The following is a 17,173-nucleotide window of genomic DNA, read 5'->3' on the forward strand; positions in this document are numbered from 1 at the left end:
GGTGGAAATGTTTGTGTAGAAGCTGAATTTGTGAGGTAGTCAACTTAGGTAAACCTAAGGTAAACCTGTGTGATTGAAAAGATTTATCAGCTCTGAGAGGTCTTGTCCAGCTTGTTCAGTTTTGTTTGCTGCTTTTTTAAAAAGGTCACATAGTGGGAGAAGAACTTGCAAAGCAGAACAGACTAAATTTATTTCTATTATGTTGACAAATGGGCAAATGCATGATTAATCAATAGTACTTGGTTACGTAATGTGAAAGAAAGATGCTGTCTATTTGACCATTTATTGCATTGTATTTGATGAGAAAAGGAAACCTCTTCACAGATAACTTAAAAGCTTTTTCTGGAAGTATGACTTACACGTTCAATTATTTATTTTTTTAAATTTTTTTTTAAAATCACTTGTCACCCGTAGCAGAACTATCAGGTTCAGCTTTGGGGAAGCCTTTTACAGTGAAGATTTTCATTGGTGTAATAAAATTACAAAAATACTGATGTGATTCTGAGAAGGTATAAAAAGCTAATAATAAAAGTACATATAAGCCTCCACTTGTATCTTAATTTTAATAAAAGCTGAGTGTAAAATTTCAAGAATAAATGTCCAGGGAAGTTTAGTAAGAGCTCATGTTTATGACAAACTTTCGCTTATAATTTTGCTGATTTTAATGTTTTCCAGTTTTGTATATGGTGCTTTAGCCATATGAAAGCTCAACTTTTGGGAGATGGTTTCATTCCAACATGCACAGCTATTGTGCTTAACTAGCACTTCTGGATGATGCTTCTGGTTTAAGTATTGGAACTGTTGGTCCCCTAGGAAAGTTCCTGAACCCAAGAAAAAGTTAATTTGCTGGCCCTGATTCAGTTTTTCTTTCCCTTAAAGGCCTTTCCTAATTACAACAAAGATGTGTGTATTGTCTGACTAATGTTTGTGCTCTGTGGAGGTGAGAAACGCTACTTGAAATGTGTTGGAGGCTAACATGGACAAAAATACTCAAGAAAAAAAAAAAAAAAAAAAAGCCCAGGGAGGGAGCAGACAGCGAAAGGAAAAAAAAGCTGTGATAACAAATTTTAGGTACTGTGGCACTTGCATGGCATTAGAGCTTTGGTGGTCTGCTGTCTGCTGCAGGGAAGGCTTGGTGCTGGAAGCCTGCCCAGCTTGGCCTGCCTGTCGGCACTCCTACATCACTCGTGCTGTGAGAAAGGATCCCCAGCACCTTTGAGTGTGGATGACTTAGTACTGCTTGCCTGTATGTGTTCATACCAAGAACTGCAACCTTGTGTGTGTGGGAGGGAAGGGACAGGGGTTGAGGGGCTGCCTTTGAGTGCTATTGCCGGATAAAATCGGACCCTGGGTTTTGCGAACCTTTCTTTTTGTAAAACAGTGAAATGTAGAATGCTCGAGCTTGGACAGCCTTGCTGCCTGCCACAGTGTGTGGCTGTGGGGATTTGAAAACCCAGTGCTGTTCTTTTGTATTTCTCTCATGCTTTCAGCAAAATCCTGCTTTGCTCGCTCCTAAGTTTTAGGTAGACTAAACTTAACTATTTATGTGTTTGCCTATGTTGTTTACCTTGTTAAGAATAGCAAAATTTTTGAGAACTGTGGAAACCACTGTTATATCTTGTGTACTTTTAGTTTGAAAAGCCAGTATTTTGTGTTGGTTATAATAGTAGATAAAATCAGGAATTGGTGATTCTCTATGCAGTAATTAAATGCTGAATTCAAAGCTTTATTTTTTGCAAGACTAGTGCTAGTAAGGATTTTGCTATTGGATTTTGTAATTTTCATGTTTTTATTTTTTTAGGTGCTAGCTTTTATTTTATAAGGGTATGTAGCAGGTCTGGAGGTACCTTAGGTTACTGTTCTCTGTACTTATAAAGTTATGACTAATGTGGGAGAGATTTTAGATGTGTGATTGATAGGTTTTTTATAATAATCTGAATTTGAATAGCAAACGTAATTTTAATTTTTCTTGTGATAGCTGAAGTGTAGTTTGTATTTGATTTCTACTTGTTGAATGTTTTGAAGAGTTTTTAGTATCATTCTTGAATATAGGTTGAACTGAGCCTGAAGTTTTATCATGTGCTTAATGTCAGTATCTGTGGAGCTCAAAATTGGCTGATAGACTGTGAACTCTGCAGTACTGACACTTGTTGACAGCAGTTTCCCATTTACTCTCTTCTTTTTTTTCCTTTGGAGGAGGTACTTAACTCTGCTGCAAGTTAACTTCAATAACTTCAGAGAAAGTGTAGCGGTTTTTTTGTGTCTTAATGTGTCTAAATCAGTATTTGGTAATAAAGTTTGCTTCTATGAGAGTTTTTTTTCCTGTGGAGAGAATTTTCCAATTTAACTAACAAACTATAATGGGTGTTTTCTGTCAATTAGTTTTGAAAGCTAATTTTTTTAATTAGGATGCTGAGATTCAAGAAGTGACACTGCTGTGTTAAGATTTTGTTTCTTGTATGGCTTGAACATAAAGAATCCCATCAGCTGAACTAAGGCTTAGAATTATTATTGTAATTTCCTACCCTCAGATTTGTGAGTACAGATAACAAATTAACTTTGGTAAATTAATTTTGCAGACACGCATGCCTGTGTATTCTCAGCACCAATGTTCTTTCTGCAGAATAAATTTGTTGTATGCCTTCTAGCAGTTAAGCCAACAGTAGCCTTCTCACAGCACAAATAGATCACATGTTCTTTAAGAAACCAGAGGTGTGGTAAGTCTGGGATGAAGGTGGCTGTTAACTTTTAAGTTAAGATGAAAATCTAATAGTTTTTTGTGTGTATTTCATAATGGAATTATGCTTCTAATTTTTTTTAACTTCTAAGCTTGTTTGGAGGGATACTTTCAATGTTGTTGCTATATTTGTTTGCAGCCCTTCTCTAAAGATAGGAAGGAAAGCACTGAGGCTGTGTTCAGTGGAAAAAGGTTCTGCTTTTGCTCTTAATTTTGTCCTGCTTCATGTGCTGAAGTGAAGAGGTTATATTTTATTTTCAGGCTTTCTGATTCTTTAGAGGAAAATGCTTTGAATTGCATTGTCCAAGCATGTGGTAGTTAACATTTCTTGGACAAGTTGCTATAAAATCTGTAGTACTTAGCATGATGGGTAGGGCTCGTAAGGTATGTTTGATAAGCCAAAGAGGTGAGGGATGTGGAATATAGTTTTGAGAATGAGATACCTGTGTGCATATGTGGTCTACAAACTGGCTTTATTTAGGGAGAATATTTTAACGATATTTATTATGTCTTCTTTTTGCAAAGAGCTCTTGGTTTTTAAACTTTGGTAATAATCCACACTTGCTTTGAAAAGTAGACTCTGAATAGTCTGTCTCAGGTATGTAGTGCATCCATACCTAAATGACTTGATTCGGGGTTTTTATGGAGCTTTGCTTTTCTGTTCTATTTGCCTCTACATATATTTTAGAACACTTAGAACATTTGAAGGAGAAACCTCGGAGTTTCTCATTGAAAAATGTTACGTTAACATTATCTGAACAGGATCCAGTAAGTTGCTGGCTGTCCTGTGTAGCCCCACAGGAGGAGAGTACTTTGAAATGGGACAAGGGTTTCATTGTGAGCCTGTGATGGTATTTCAAACAGTCTGGGGCAGCGGAGGTGCAGGGAAGTGTGTGTGAGGGTTCCTGCCAAGTTCAGGCCAGTGCTGTGGGCAGGCAGTGGCTGGATGCAGAACCGGAGTGCCTGTAGCAGCAGTACCATCCACGTGTGCAAGAGAGTGCCCTGCTGCTCTGGCTTCTACTGAGTGTTTAAAGTGTCTTCAGACAGAAGAATACAGTGGGATGGTAGAATGTGTATCTTTGTTCTTTCTTTGTTCTTTTGCTGTCTGCTCTTTGTTTTTTCTATAGTGTTCTCAATTTTTGATCCTTGGTTTTGGCTGGTTTTTTTTCTACCTGACAATACCTAGTACAAGCAGACATGGTTGTGAAATTTCCTCATATTTCCCCCCCATATTCTTTCAGTGTTATTTTCTTTTTTTTCTTCATCTCTTGCATAAGTGATGTACCATACATTGAAGAATATGATCAGCCATTGTGCAAGTTTAGTGATGGTGTATGATGATCTTGGGCAAGAAAATTGAGTGAATTACAGACCTAGAAGATGGTGTTTGTAGTTCCCTCTCTAGAACAACTTTTAGATTCTGTGCTAGATAGCAAGCCCTCAGCTTTGCCATTAGAGATCGCTTAGTTTTATATATAATTGGACTGAGAGAGACGAAAGTATGATACAATTTTTGGAAATAGGGAAAGAAGTAATATTTTCTGAGAAAGCAGCTACTGCTAAGTTCTTATTTTGCTTCTTGACTGATAAACTCACCTGCCCCCATCAGCTATTTATTGAAGCAAGAACATTATCTTGTGTCTTCTTTCTGCCATGGAAAATGAACTCTGCATGTGTATCGATGAGTTTCAAAGCTAGCATTTGTTCTTTCAGACCTCTGAATATATTGTTTCAGAAGGAAGGATCCTTCAATTTTGAAACTGAACTTTGAAACATTAGGTAGGTTGGCTAACGTTCTTCTTAATTTAAGGGAGTTTATCTGTCCTTCTCCTCCCCTCCAGAGAACCTAGAAGTTTTTTTTCTCATTTGAACCCTTGAGATGAATTGCCTTGCTTTCAGCATGTCCTTTTCTGCCAGCCTATATACACGTGGTAAAATAGATGAATATTTGACATTTACTGTGTTAAAACAAAAAGCCAACAAAATTCATGAAAATCTGAGAGCTGCATCTTATCCAGGTGGCCTGCTGTTTGAAATATGACTCCTGGTGTGTATTGTACTCTTAGCCCTAGGATTCAGTAATGAGATTGAGTGGTATCTTGCGTGAGCACTTCTGGATGATTGACAGTGAGGTGATGTGAATCATCATTTATCAGGATATTATCATGCCTACCCTTGATAATTTCTCCCTGCTGTCTGGGGAGGTGGTGAAGACAGATAGGACTTTGTGATGTCAAAGTAATTAGTGTGTGTTGGTTTCCAGCTGAACAAACTGGAAACTAATGATCAGGTAAATGAAGATGAAGTGCATTAGTGTAAGGATGAAGGTGCAAGGACCTTGGGGAAGAGCTTATCAAAATTTCATGGGGGTTATTTGAATATCTTAGTTTGTGCAGTTGCAAGCAGTATTTTTAAACTACTAAAGGATACTTCTGCAATAGTCTATTTCCATGTCCTTTGTTGATCTCCCTTCCAGTGAGAGGGTCAGTATTAGGGTTAAGGACATTAGACTTTCTCCTGTAAGGACTGGGAACTCCTTACGATTTTCAAAAAGTCTAAATAGTAAATTTCCAGCTAATGGTAGCAATTTTGAGTTAATTGTTAAGGAATTTCAGTGTCCGCTGAAAAAGGTTAGATTTTTCAGTGATTCTACCCATTTTAAAGTGGGGAGGTTTACTGTCATTTACCTTTTGTATATTTGACCCATGACTGGATCTGTTATGTTTTTAAACCATTTTACTGTTGCTTAGTACATCTGTAAATATCTTTAAAAATGTAGACTTCACTACATAATCTGTGCTACTGCATTTTAACAGGCATGGTAGTTTCTTGGTACAAGTTCTGAAAATTTTATGGATGTGTCACTAGTGAAATACTTTTTAACCTGAAAAAACTTTGTGTAGGTGTGTACAGCTATTTCAAATAATGCTTAATGCACAAGGCTGGCTGAACATAATTGCTATACCAGCAGCAAGTGATCTGAGTTAATTTTATCACGTGTGATTAGATATTACTAATTGTAATTAACTGATTGAAAAGCTATCTGTTTTACATGCTTGCTTTTCAATTATTAAAATGGTAATTTAATCATTGCCATTTATCAGTAAACTTGTATTAATATGCCAGTTTCCCAGATAGCTCCAAGGATAACATACTTGTGACAGCAAAGCATTGTAATTACAGCCTCATGGCAAAATTATTCTTTTGGCTAATTTTTATGTATACAGCTTTTTTCTTTTTACTTCACTTGCTTCTTTGGTGGAAGTAAGTGGGCTAGAATCTCTGGCAGGAATTTGTCCATATTAATATGGCTCATCAGAGACATTATATTTAATTGGAGAGCCTGCGGTATAGTCGCAGGAGGCTGGAGGGAATTATTTAGCATTAGCAATGGCTCGTCTGGGAGTTGTGCACTAATCAAGGAGCTTGTGTGTTAACTGTAGGGATGATGGGAGTTATGACGATTATGACATGTGAGCACATGTCTGAATGAGAACTGGACAGGCAATGAGTTAATCAAGAAATATATTAAAAGGCTCCCATGCTGCTTCATGATTACTCTGTAGAGTATCTGTCAGATTGTGTGCTTTAACAAAAAATAAAAAGCCAACAAATGGATGTTTTTGTAGCTAAAGTTAATATCAAAGTTTCAAACAGAGAACCTCTTTCCTTTCTCTGTTTTTGAAGTGAATGCGTGCTTTTAAGCACTGTGTTGAAAAAGAGCATGTGAGTGCTTGGCCTGCAAAATGTATTTAAGCACTCCAATCTGCAAGCTTTTGTATTTTGCCAAATGCTTGTTTTCAGTAAATATGAATTATTTCCCACTTTCAACTAGATATTTTTAAAGTCTTTAAGCTTTTATATAATTAATAGCTTGCTAAAATATGAAATTTGTTACCCACTTAGCTTCAAGGAAATAGAAATGCTAGTATTTTCTGTTATCAGGATGCTCCAAACCCTGTCAAGTCTTTAAATAAACCAAACACAGCACCCTTCAACTGTAATGCATGGCCTATTTGTAGGCCAGGTAGACACAATCTGTGCTCAGCATGGTTAGAGGCATCCATTTCCCCTCCATCATGAAATTATCAGTTATGCTGGAAAAATTCATGTTTAGAGGAAATGGAATTAATAAATTGACCACCTTAATAGTTAAACCAACTGAATTATATTGGTAGGCAGGTTTATCGCGGAGGTACTGGACAGGCGAACGTGTGCACTTTTCCTGCTATTGTAAGCACTGCCAAATTTAATACAACTTTCTACCAAACTGTAACCTTCATGTATTAGCTTAATTAAAGCAGTATCATGGCTACTACCCAAAGTGTTAACCTGTAGGAGGCTGTTACTGAAATCCATTATCTGTGGAGTCAGTATTAGTGGTCAGCAGCAGCAGAAGTAAAACTGCAAGTAAGATTCTCCCTTGGGTGCTGTGAGCTCAGCAGGTTAAACTGTCAAAGCTTCTTAAAGGATGGATAGCTAAACCCCCTGGAGTTAAAGGTAAACCAATCATTTACTGTCAGCAGGAAATATGACTTTATTTAGCAGGTTGGAGGGGGAAAAACCCAAACCTAAATGCTAACAAGAAAGAGGATTTAGAAGGAGCCATTGTGTAAGAGCATGTGTTGCTGTGCTATGTAGATTCCATGCAACCTGGAAAGATTTTTTTTTTTAAATTCCAAGCTTTTTTGAAATAGGAATTTTTTTTTTTATATAGATGTTTGCTCCAATGGCTTATAAAACTATGCTTAAGGTTGGGTTAATTTATTAAAACTGTGAATATTATCTATATGTTGTGAGGAATGCAAAAGTTTGTGCCTCTTAAATGGAAAGAGTTATCACCTTGCAGAAATAGGTTTTCTTTCCTTTAGTGTTGTGCAGGTGTTGCCTGTATAGCACGTAATTACCTCTATTACCTTATGAAATACATTTGGCATTGACCAAGTGTGCTATATTAAAGATCTAAGTATATATTAATAGAATTTGTATGTATCGGCCACATATATTTATGATATTGTAATTAGGCTATTCTGATAGTGGTACTTCTCATTTTGTCTAGCTTTTACTTAATCTTCAAAGATGAAATCTGGGATATCTGTCTTAGCATTTCTGAAATTCTTGCCTCAAGAAAGAGAATCCCAGAAGTGATAGCTTGTCATAGAAGGTCAGGAACTAGGTGGTGGGGGAGCACTTTACTATCATTCTGTTCATTGGAACAAGATCTGCTTAGGTGGGGATAACTTTGTAGTGTCCTGCAAAGAATGCTTATTTCAGGCTAAATCTGCTTGATGTGCTGAAATAATACTGTCTTAAGATTAATGGGAGGAGGAGCAATGGAGGCTAAGATTCTGCTCATTATCCTTGAGTCAACTTAAGTTGGAAAAGTGTGTATAGTAGGAAATAAGCTAGGAGGTGGAAATGTTGTTAGGGAAAATACTGAAACTATGAAACCCCCCAAGCAAATACAAGATCTTTCTAGAGTAACACTAAAATAATTTTTTTACAATTTGAGTTGTAGCTAAGGCAGAACTGTGAAGGCTGTAAGGGAAAAAAAGTTGAAAGTATTTTGGCCAGTTAATCTGGAAAAGGATGGGACCACATAAAGTCTGGCATCTCCAATTCATCTGTGAATGAATTGTCCAGTGCTGGTAGTAACTGTGTGAAAATTGTATTTGGACAGTGCAGGTTTCCTTCTTTCTTCCTGTCTGTTTGTTAGGCTGTACACAATCCTTACAGACTTTGTGAGCTGGCTGCTTGTCTGTGCAGTCGTTTTCAGGAGTGCTTGGTGCTTTTTCTCCATGGCACTGTTTTTATAGACTTCCTCTTGACATGTGCATCTTGAAATCTCAAAACTGTCTTGTCTTTCAAAAGAAGACTTTTGAGGGTAGAAAACTTGGGGTGGGTTATATATTGAAGACTATCTTCGAAGCTGTGCTGTAATGAATAATTAGTATACACTGTCAGAAGTAATTTTCTTGCAAAACTAATAATTTCATTGAAGAACTAAGCAAAGAATGATTAAGAAATCTGAATATTCACATTAGTGGAATTTTGAAGGAAAAATGCTCTACTTCTGTAAATATAATGTAACAACATAATATTAAGTATGAATATTTTGAATGGCATTTTAAAGTATTTAATTCCTTATAAATGTGGAAGATTATGCTGGCCATGATGGTAATGTTGCAATTTTATGATTTAAATTTTGTTAATTATATGTACTGCTTTAGTACTTAGCCTTTGTGGAAAAACCTCTCTCACTGGGCACCAAGAGGTGGTTAAAGGGGTGTGTGTATGTACTTATATATATACATGCACCTCCATATATATTTTCTTTTGAGCATATATATATTGCATAGACATGAAAAAAATCTGTGTTTTAGGAAACCTGCTTTGGAATTTTTTCATCCTTAAGATATTCTGCATTCACTCACAAACTGTGTTTTCTGGTATTTTTTGGATTATTTGATATTGTAGAACTTGCTTCATATTGTGTCTGAATTCCTCTAAGTCTAAACTGCTTGTGAAAGGAGTGCTTGAGCTCTCCTGCCCTCTCTCATTCATTCACTGTATGGGATCTGATGGTCATGTGGCTGGGAGATGGTTTAACTTGCTGATCTGACAGAAGGTTAATTTCCCCTCCCCTTAGATTACTTTTTCACTGTGTCTGTTTAGCTCATTGATCTGTCTCAGCTGCACTGTAATTGCTGGAGCTGAGTGTGGAGCAGAGTTTAGGGGTGGGATCATCCTTCTAAGTTGCATTTTATATATGCCTTAAGTGAGGCTTATTGTGAAACTTAATGAAAGTCTCAGTATATGGTTATTTTGGACCTGAAGTTTGTCCACAACTGGGAAGAACATAACTGTAGGTCTGCATCTTGTGTTTGTGATTTAAAAAAAAATTTAATCTTCCAACTACTGATCCAGAATATGTTGCATTTAGTTGTTGTCTACATTTCCCTTTTCACCTTTCTGTTAAATACTGTTGTGTAATTGAAATGCCAGGTGAATTCACTTTGCTGTTGTGAGCTAATCTCTCAACACTAGACTGGTTTTAGGAGTCCCTGATCTTTGGATGCTGGAAGTAACTTCTACAGTCCATCCATCTGTAGACATCTGAGTGTCTGTGTACTTTGTTCATCTGTCTGAAATTGGGACTCTATCCAAAACAGAGCTGAAAGTGCTGGATAGGAGCATGTTACCTGTGTGTACTGTGTTGCTTTGTACTGTTGGCTGATTTATAACTATTTTTTCTGAATCCCATATGTCTTCTAGAATATCTAGTTTAAGAACTAAATATCTGCTGTATGAAGTTCTGTAGTTGACTGCCCTTCCTACCATGTGATACTGTTTCCTAGACCTTCATAACTACCAGTTTTCCCATCTCCTACCTGTCTTAACCCCTTTAGAAAGCAAAACAAAGAAGCATGCATCAAATGGATTCCTTGGTGAGATTGTTTTTGGGAGAGGCAGGAAAAAGAAACAGCATGAGAAAGATCCGTCCTATTGCTTTGCTAATGTACTTAGAAGCTGAGATTCCATTAGGGAAAGGCTGACATGTGGGTGCAGATGTGTTTGAAATGCAGGGAGGCTACTGAAAACACTGTAGGGCATCACTATTTTGTTAACATCTCAAAAAACTTAATTCTTTTTCTCAAACGCTTGAAGTGCAGAATCACATACACTGCAAAGAACATAGTGGACTGCTCTAAATATGATTAATTGCTCAATTCCTGTAACACATGGAGACTTTCTTTGGTAAAAACGTTTGTCTTCCCAAGTTGTTAGTGTATGCTCTGAATTAAAAATCTCCTGTTTGTCCTGGAGACTTGCTCTAGGTAATACATTCCAAAGTAAAAAGTCTGCAGACATAGGAGTGTAGTTGCAAGCTTGCAAACTTTCTTCACAGCACCCCAGACATCAGCAAAGATGGTGTTGAGTGGCTGTGCTGTCTCCTGTTTTCATTTGAGCAAAGGAACTTGGTAGCTCTCCCACCAAGGGATACACCAGTGGCACGAGGTGAGGGGAATGCTTTTCCCTCAAGATAGTTAATGTGTTCTGCTACTGATGCAGTGTCTTGGAGTTAGATTGAGACATTGTGGTTTTGTCCTGATTGCTCTACCTCTGTTAATCCTCGAGTTCATCCAAAGGCAGTTGACTTACTTTTTTAGTTACTCCACCAAAGAAAGGCTGTTCCTGGTTGGTGTTGAGTAAAACATGTTGGAGGTTGTGATGCAAGTTAACTGTTTCATTCTGCGAAATTTTCAATAGCAAACTTGAGTTGGAGAATTCAACACAGTAAGCACCTGCAATAAAATTCTGATGGAGAAGCCTTCTTTCTCACCACTGTTCTAGAAGGCGCTTCGCTGTATCTATCTGTCAAAGAAGCAGTATATAGGAAAAGGCTTTTAGGAGCCAAGGCCATTCTGGAACTCATCTCTAGAGTGTTATCTTTCATGTCCTCAGGACTCAGGAGGCATTTACTTGCTTGTCCCACAAGCAGAACACAGTTTGAGAGTATCACTCTGACAGCTTTAGCATAGTCTGGTTTTCACAGTATGAGTGATCAGGCCTCTAGATACAATGAGGAGTCATTTCCTTTTCATGATGCAAGTAAAACTGTGTGTCTTTTTAGCAGCAACCAATGTTCCAGAGCTTCATCCATGGAAGAAAAAATGGAGATTTTCTTTAAGGTTACAAAAATAAATTCATGTATGTAAGTGAGAAGGCAAACAGATGAAAATCTTGGTGTGTGTTTTTTCTTGGTGTTGGTTAAAAATGCAGTCTTCCTTGCCTGCTTCGTGTTGCTTGTCTTTTAGTGATTGTTCAGTTCAACCTGGATCCGTTAATTTTCATTTTAGTTGAAAACTGGATTTTTGAGGCCCATGGTTATTGAGGCTATTTACTGTCTTCATTTTTTGACCAGTTGGCAAACTTGAATGACAAGACTGGCAAGTAAAGGAAAGGGTGTTATTTTTTAAAAAGTTTTCTCAGCTGGTATCCATGAACCAGGGATCTAATCCTGCAGATGAAGGGATGGGCTGTTTTGAGGATCATTGTAGACTTGGAGGGGAATATAAGTAGATACCCTTCACCAAAACACATTTGAAGGCCACTGAAGAATTGTTTTACAGAGTCCTTGTATAACTATTTGTGGGCCATGAAATTAAAACAGTTTAAAATAGGCTTGCAGAGAAATCTATCTATGTAGACTCTGCAGGTTGACCTGTTTATTTGCATGAATTTTTGTTTAGGTTTTTGGAATGCTGAGTGAAATTAAATATGGGAAATATGGGATAGTTATGCTATTTATGTCTTTCACAGTTTTGTTTTTTTGTGTGCTTTAGAAAAGTGTCCATTGTTTTAGGGTTAAACGTTGTAATGGTGTGGCAGTATTTCTTTGCAGATAGCACTTTAAAGGCTGTGTGACTACTGTGCGCTGTGTGCTCATACTTATTGTATTTACTGGTGTGTGTATTTTAATGTCAAGCTGCTAAAGACTTAGGTCAGATGAAAGATGTGTATTCAGCAAAGCAGTGAATTTGAATCTTTTTTTACATCTGTTTGATTTTTTTTTTTTTTTCCCCCAGCTCGAGACTGTTCAATGCCACAGGCTTTTTGTTGTTTTGTCTGTCTCTTTTGGCAATGGTGCTGGCAGGATTTGAGGTGGTTGGCTTTTTTTTTTTTTTTTTAGCTACCTTACAAAGGATTTACTCATTAGCCCTATTTTATGGGTTGAGCTAATTGTGATTTGTCTTGCTGAGCGGTATTATGCGGCTTGGGCCAATTAAATGAATCCACTTACACCAGTGGATGTTGTTCCAATGTGTAATATTGATTTGAGCTATAAAAGGAGAATGACTTGTTTGATTAGATTTCTTTGTCTGAACAGTGCTCAATCTTATCTAGTGTACCAAACAAAAGTGTTCTCTTCACTGAGGTTGTTTTAATTGCTTCTTAGTTTTCATTAGCACTGCATATGCAGCTATAACAGTTTCTCTATAATATAAATTCTGGAGCAGCACAGAAGAATTGGGGGGAAAATGCAGCCTTCAACTCAGTATAACTGTCTCTGCTGCATGAATATCAACTTGTGTTGAGACCTGGGGATGTGTGGGCTGACCTACCCTCAAAAACTGGGACACTGGGGAATCCCAGACATTTGCCTCCTCAGAGATGGAGGAAAAGGGGAGTGTATGTGTGTGTGTATGTGTTAATTAGACATTTTCACTGAAGTAAATTACATCTGTCACATGATAAGCCTCAAACTCCTGAAGTATATAAAATCATCTCTGGAAAATGTGCAGATGATATAAAATACTCTGTTAGGAAATGCATGTAGGTATGTTTTTCTTTGTTGATAAAGTCAGCCTTCACTTTTTGGAGTTAGTAAATGAGTGACTAATTATGAAATAAGCTGGGGAAAACAGCACTTTTTGTCATGAGCCAGATCCTTAAGAAGGTAACAAACTTGAGCTGCTGCTGAATAATTATAATGCTAGAGATCTGTAAATTTTCTTGGTGTCTTTGTTTTATAGACTGTATATGCACTGAAAGTGGTTTAGTTCTTTGCCTTTCGAATGCATTAAAAATTAGCTTTAGTCATACTGTGAACTTTTCTATGTTTAAATGTTGAGATACATGCATATTTAAATGTAATTTGTATATAATTTAGATTTCAACTAGGGATCTGCAGCAAATGAGTGGCCCTGGAGAAGGTTACCTTGATTCTGCTGTGTTGAACAAAACACCTCTACTTATATTTTTAGGTAGCAAGTTATTAATTTTGATTTCTTGAAATGATGTTTATTTGAGATAAAGGGTTAATCGAGGATAGTTCAGTAAATTCAGAGTATGGCTATGTAAAGAGAGTATGCTACTGTCAAACGAACATGTGTCACTCTCCAGGATAAAGGAGAACTAATATAATCTAGGTAATTTGGGTACATACTAGCTCTGATTCAGTGCAGCCCTTTTAAATTGGGTTATCTTCAAGGTAGATACTGACTAGTTCTATGGTGTTCATATCCAAAACTTGGGTTAGGGACATATTTGTCTTCTGGAGTATGATGCCAAACCCTGACACCAAATCTGGTGTATAAATCCTTCTGAAATATTGAAGCATAATGTAGAAGGATCTCCAAACCCAATTGCTGCTACTGCTATCTCTTAACTGTACTCTGCACCCTGAGAGTTGCTGCAGCCTGGAGTGGTGCTTGAAACCAGTCCAAGCCAAAAATGACTGGCAAGTCATCCCAAATGGACTCCGTGCTTTACTTGCATATTTGCTGGAAAGGTGGTGAGGAAACATGAAGCTGTTCCTGTGTAAAGATCTGGCAGGATTTGCTGGTTTAGGTACCTTGCCATGAAGGTGGCTCCTGGACTTAAACTAGTTTTGTAACTAGTGGCCACTTCTGTGCAGTTTGCTTCTGAATGAATAAGATTGTTGAATTTGAGCTAGTTCTTGTGTCTGTTGTCAGGAAGACTTGTGTAATAAAATAATTGTTGTACTTCGAATTATTTCCAGTTGGCTTTGTATCTTAATCCAAAAATAGTTACACCATTTAATAGTATTCATTCTAATGCTGTTCTGCTAGGACTCCTTGTTAAATCCAGAGTTTTACTATTAATAGCTTATTTTTCATAGATAGCAGGAGTCTGTGGTGAGCTGGTTGGCTGTTTGGATTGGTTTGGTTTTCCAAAGGTGACTGTACTTAGTCTCTAGTTTTTGAATTAGGTTGAAGTTCTATAAAACTACGATTTACTAGGTTTTGGTTTTGTTATTTTTGAAATATAATCAACATTTATGAAATGGACTACTTAGTGTAAAGCTTTTACAGAAATTAAGCTCTTTTTACACAGAAGTTGTCTTTCCATGGTTTCTAGTAGTTTGTATGCTGTAGCATAGCAAGCTCTTGGTATCTGCTTGAGACCTCTCTCTTGAGGCCCGGGTAGCCCAATATGATTAAAACCCGCAGTATAAACCATTAAGCACTTAGTTTCAACTGTTTTCCAGCCTTTGTTGCTATCCATTCATGCTTGAGATTGCGGGTCAATTCAGATATTTATGAAGGAATTGGATTTTTTTCAAGAACCTCCTGGGACTTGCTTCTTTGTTTTTTGTGGACATTGGGTTTTTTTGTGAACTAAAACAGAAAAGGGAGACATTACACCTCTGAGGTTTTAGCTGTTAGGGATAGGTTTTGAATAACTAGGATTGAGTGATTTAAGTCAGGTACTTAAGCAATCCTTGAATTTGAAAATGAATAAATTTGAAATTTATGGTACTTGAGGAAGGAGTTGCTGGTTTCTTTGGACTGTCTAGAAATATTGCATTATAAGTTAGCTTCTGCAGAGGTAAAGGTTTAGTGAATTACTGTGTGAAATAGGCAGTACTTGGTAGTAAGCTGAAAGTTTTGGTTGTTATGGAGACTCAAATGATGGCTTTTCTTAAAATGTTTACTAGTAATTACATTTGTACTTTGCTAAAAAAATCTATCATGTATTTGTGTTACAATATTTGGGGTATTCTTTGTGAACTATAGTGAATTGTCCAAGAAATCTAAATGCTAAGTGGAATTGTCATTATGAAGTACTAAGCAGCAGATTTCCATTTTATATGTGTGCTGGTTTACTCACAATAAAAGTAGATATCAACTCAAGATAAAAATAGATATGAGAACCCCCTGGATGGAACATCTGTCACTGGATTCTGAAGATCTGGCAGTTTTGAACTAGTGGAGGTAGAATGGAGACCTATTTTTTTGCGAGATTTAGCTGGTGCATTCAAGGCTGAATAGGCACTAAACTAGAGAAGGCACCAACAACTTGCAGTAAAGTGAACTGAGAGAAATGGATTTGCCAGGTTACAGGGTAATGTGGGAAAGGAAGAGTTGAATAAGGAATTGAATGGCAATGAAACATTTCAGAAAGGAGTGGGTGAATATTGGGGAAAGGTGTATAAAACCTGTTTATATGTGTAAAATCAATTGGCTTGCAGTATCTTCTATGGCTGCTTTTGGTACTAGTGGGACTGTATTGGTGTCTTAGTGCAAGAAGTGGGTGGGTGAGGGGTTTTCATCTTGATACCTAGAAATAGCTAATGATATTTAGTCCTGTTCTAGAAGGAAGCTTTTGATTTTGTAAAATGCACGTTCTTAATTAAGCTGAAACTTGAATGACTTTGTTTACAAATGTAAACCACACTGGGATTCAGATCAACTTTAAGCATATAAACTGATCATGAAGATAAAGGAACAAATGGTGTTTCTTCAACTTAGTGCTGCAGGAAGGATGACACAGGGTAATCTTGATAGCATTTGATCAAAATAGATTACTTAATTACTAAGGTATATGTACTAGAAAGCACTAAAACCTACTGCATGTTTGTCTGTGCTAGTGCTCTAAGATTTTTGTTTTGCTCTGTTTATATTGTGAGACCAGTGCTGCAGTAAAACAAAACAGTTGTGACTTTATAGAAGCAATAAGTTGAAATGTGAAATGTGTGGTGATTACAGGAGGTTATATGATCTCATGTTCTTGAGAACATACCGGTTTCAGAAGCTATTTATGAGATGCCTCCAGAAAGAAACATGGAATTAGGTGGCAAGCTAATACGCGTTTTGTTCGTGGGATTAACTTTTGCCAAGTTCAGAAAAGGTCAAAAAAACTGAAGAAAAAATTAAAATGCTCAATAAATTATTCTCTTCCTTGTCATACATGTTTGTTACATTTACCTGCTACTTATTTCTCATTGTATTGTTCAAAATATTGTCTGAGTGCTGCTTGTCAGTGTTTGTAGATGTTTTTTGTATTTTTTTTCTGGTCTTGTTTCTTCTGGATTAGCCAATAGTGTATCCTGACTTTGTAACTTCTAACTTGCTTGACACACTTGGCAGCCTTCATACTACTTGCAAATAAAATTCCTTTTCACAAAGAACACAATTTCCTGTTAATAAACAAAAAATATTATGCAGAATCTCAGAATATTCTGAGTTGGAAAGGACCCACAAGGATGATAGTCCAGTCTTAAGTGAATGACTCATACAGGGATCAAAACCCCAAGCTTAGTGTTATTTGCACCATGCTCTGACCAACTGAATTAATCTCAGGCTCTTATTTCTCAAATATATATTTAAATTAATACTACAATCATTAGAATTAATGCTATTATAAATTAATATGATTATGAATTAATACTAATTTTCTAAAAAAACCACAGTTTTTAGACAATATATTCTCAGTTTCAAATGCTGAGGATGATATCAAATAGTTTTAAAAATTAGTAAGCATTGGAAATGTCAAATTGTCATTCTGAACAAGTCTTACTGACAGCTAATGGTCTTAGACAATTTAAACAAGGAGATCTTTCTTCAATACACACTGAAAGGGAGCTTACAGAAAGCAGAATGAGGAAAAACTGGTTGCTTGATTTCA

At 36.7% G+C, this 17,173-nt stretch overlaps 1 protein-coding gene across 1 annotated transcript in view; it reads left to right on the forward strand.

Moving 5' to 3' along the window:
• Nucleotides 1-17,173, forward strand: part of PCCA (propionyl-CoA carboxylase subunit alpha) — a 271,152-nt gene that overhangs the window by 21,869 nt on the left and 232,110 nt on the right. The window lies entirely within an intron of this gene.

Source organism: Cinclus cinclus, chromosome 2, assembly GCF_963662255.1.
Source record: "Cinclus cinclus chromosome 2, bCinCin1.1, whole genome shotgun sequence".
Classification (NCBI taxonomy): domain Eukaryota; kingdom Metazoa; phylum Chordata; class Aves; order Passeriformes; family Cinclidae; genus Cinclus; species Cinclus cinclus.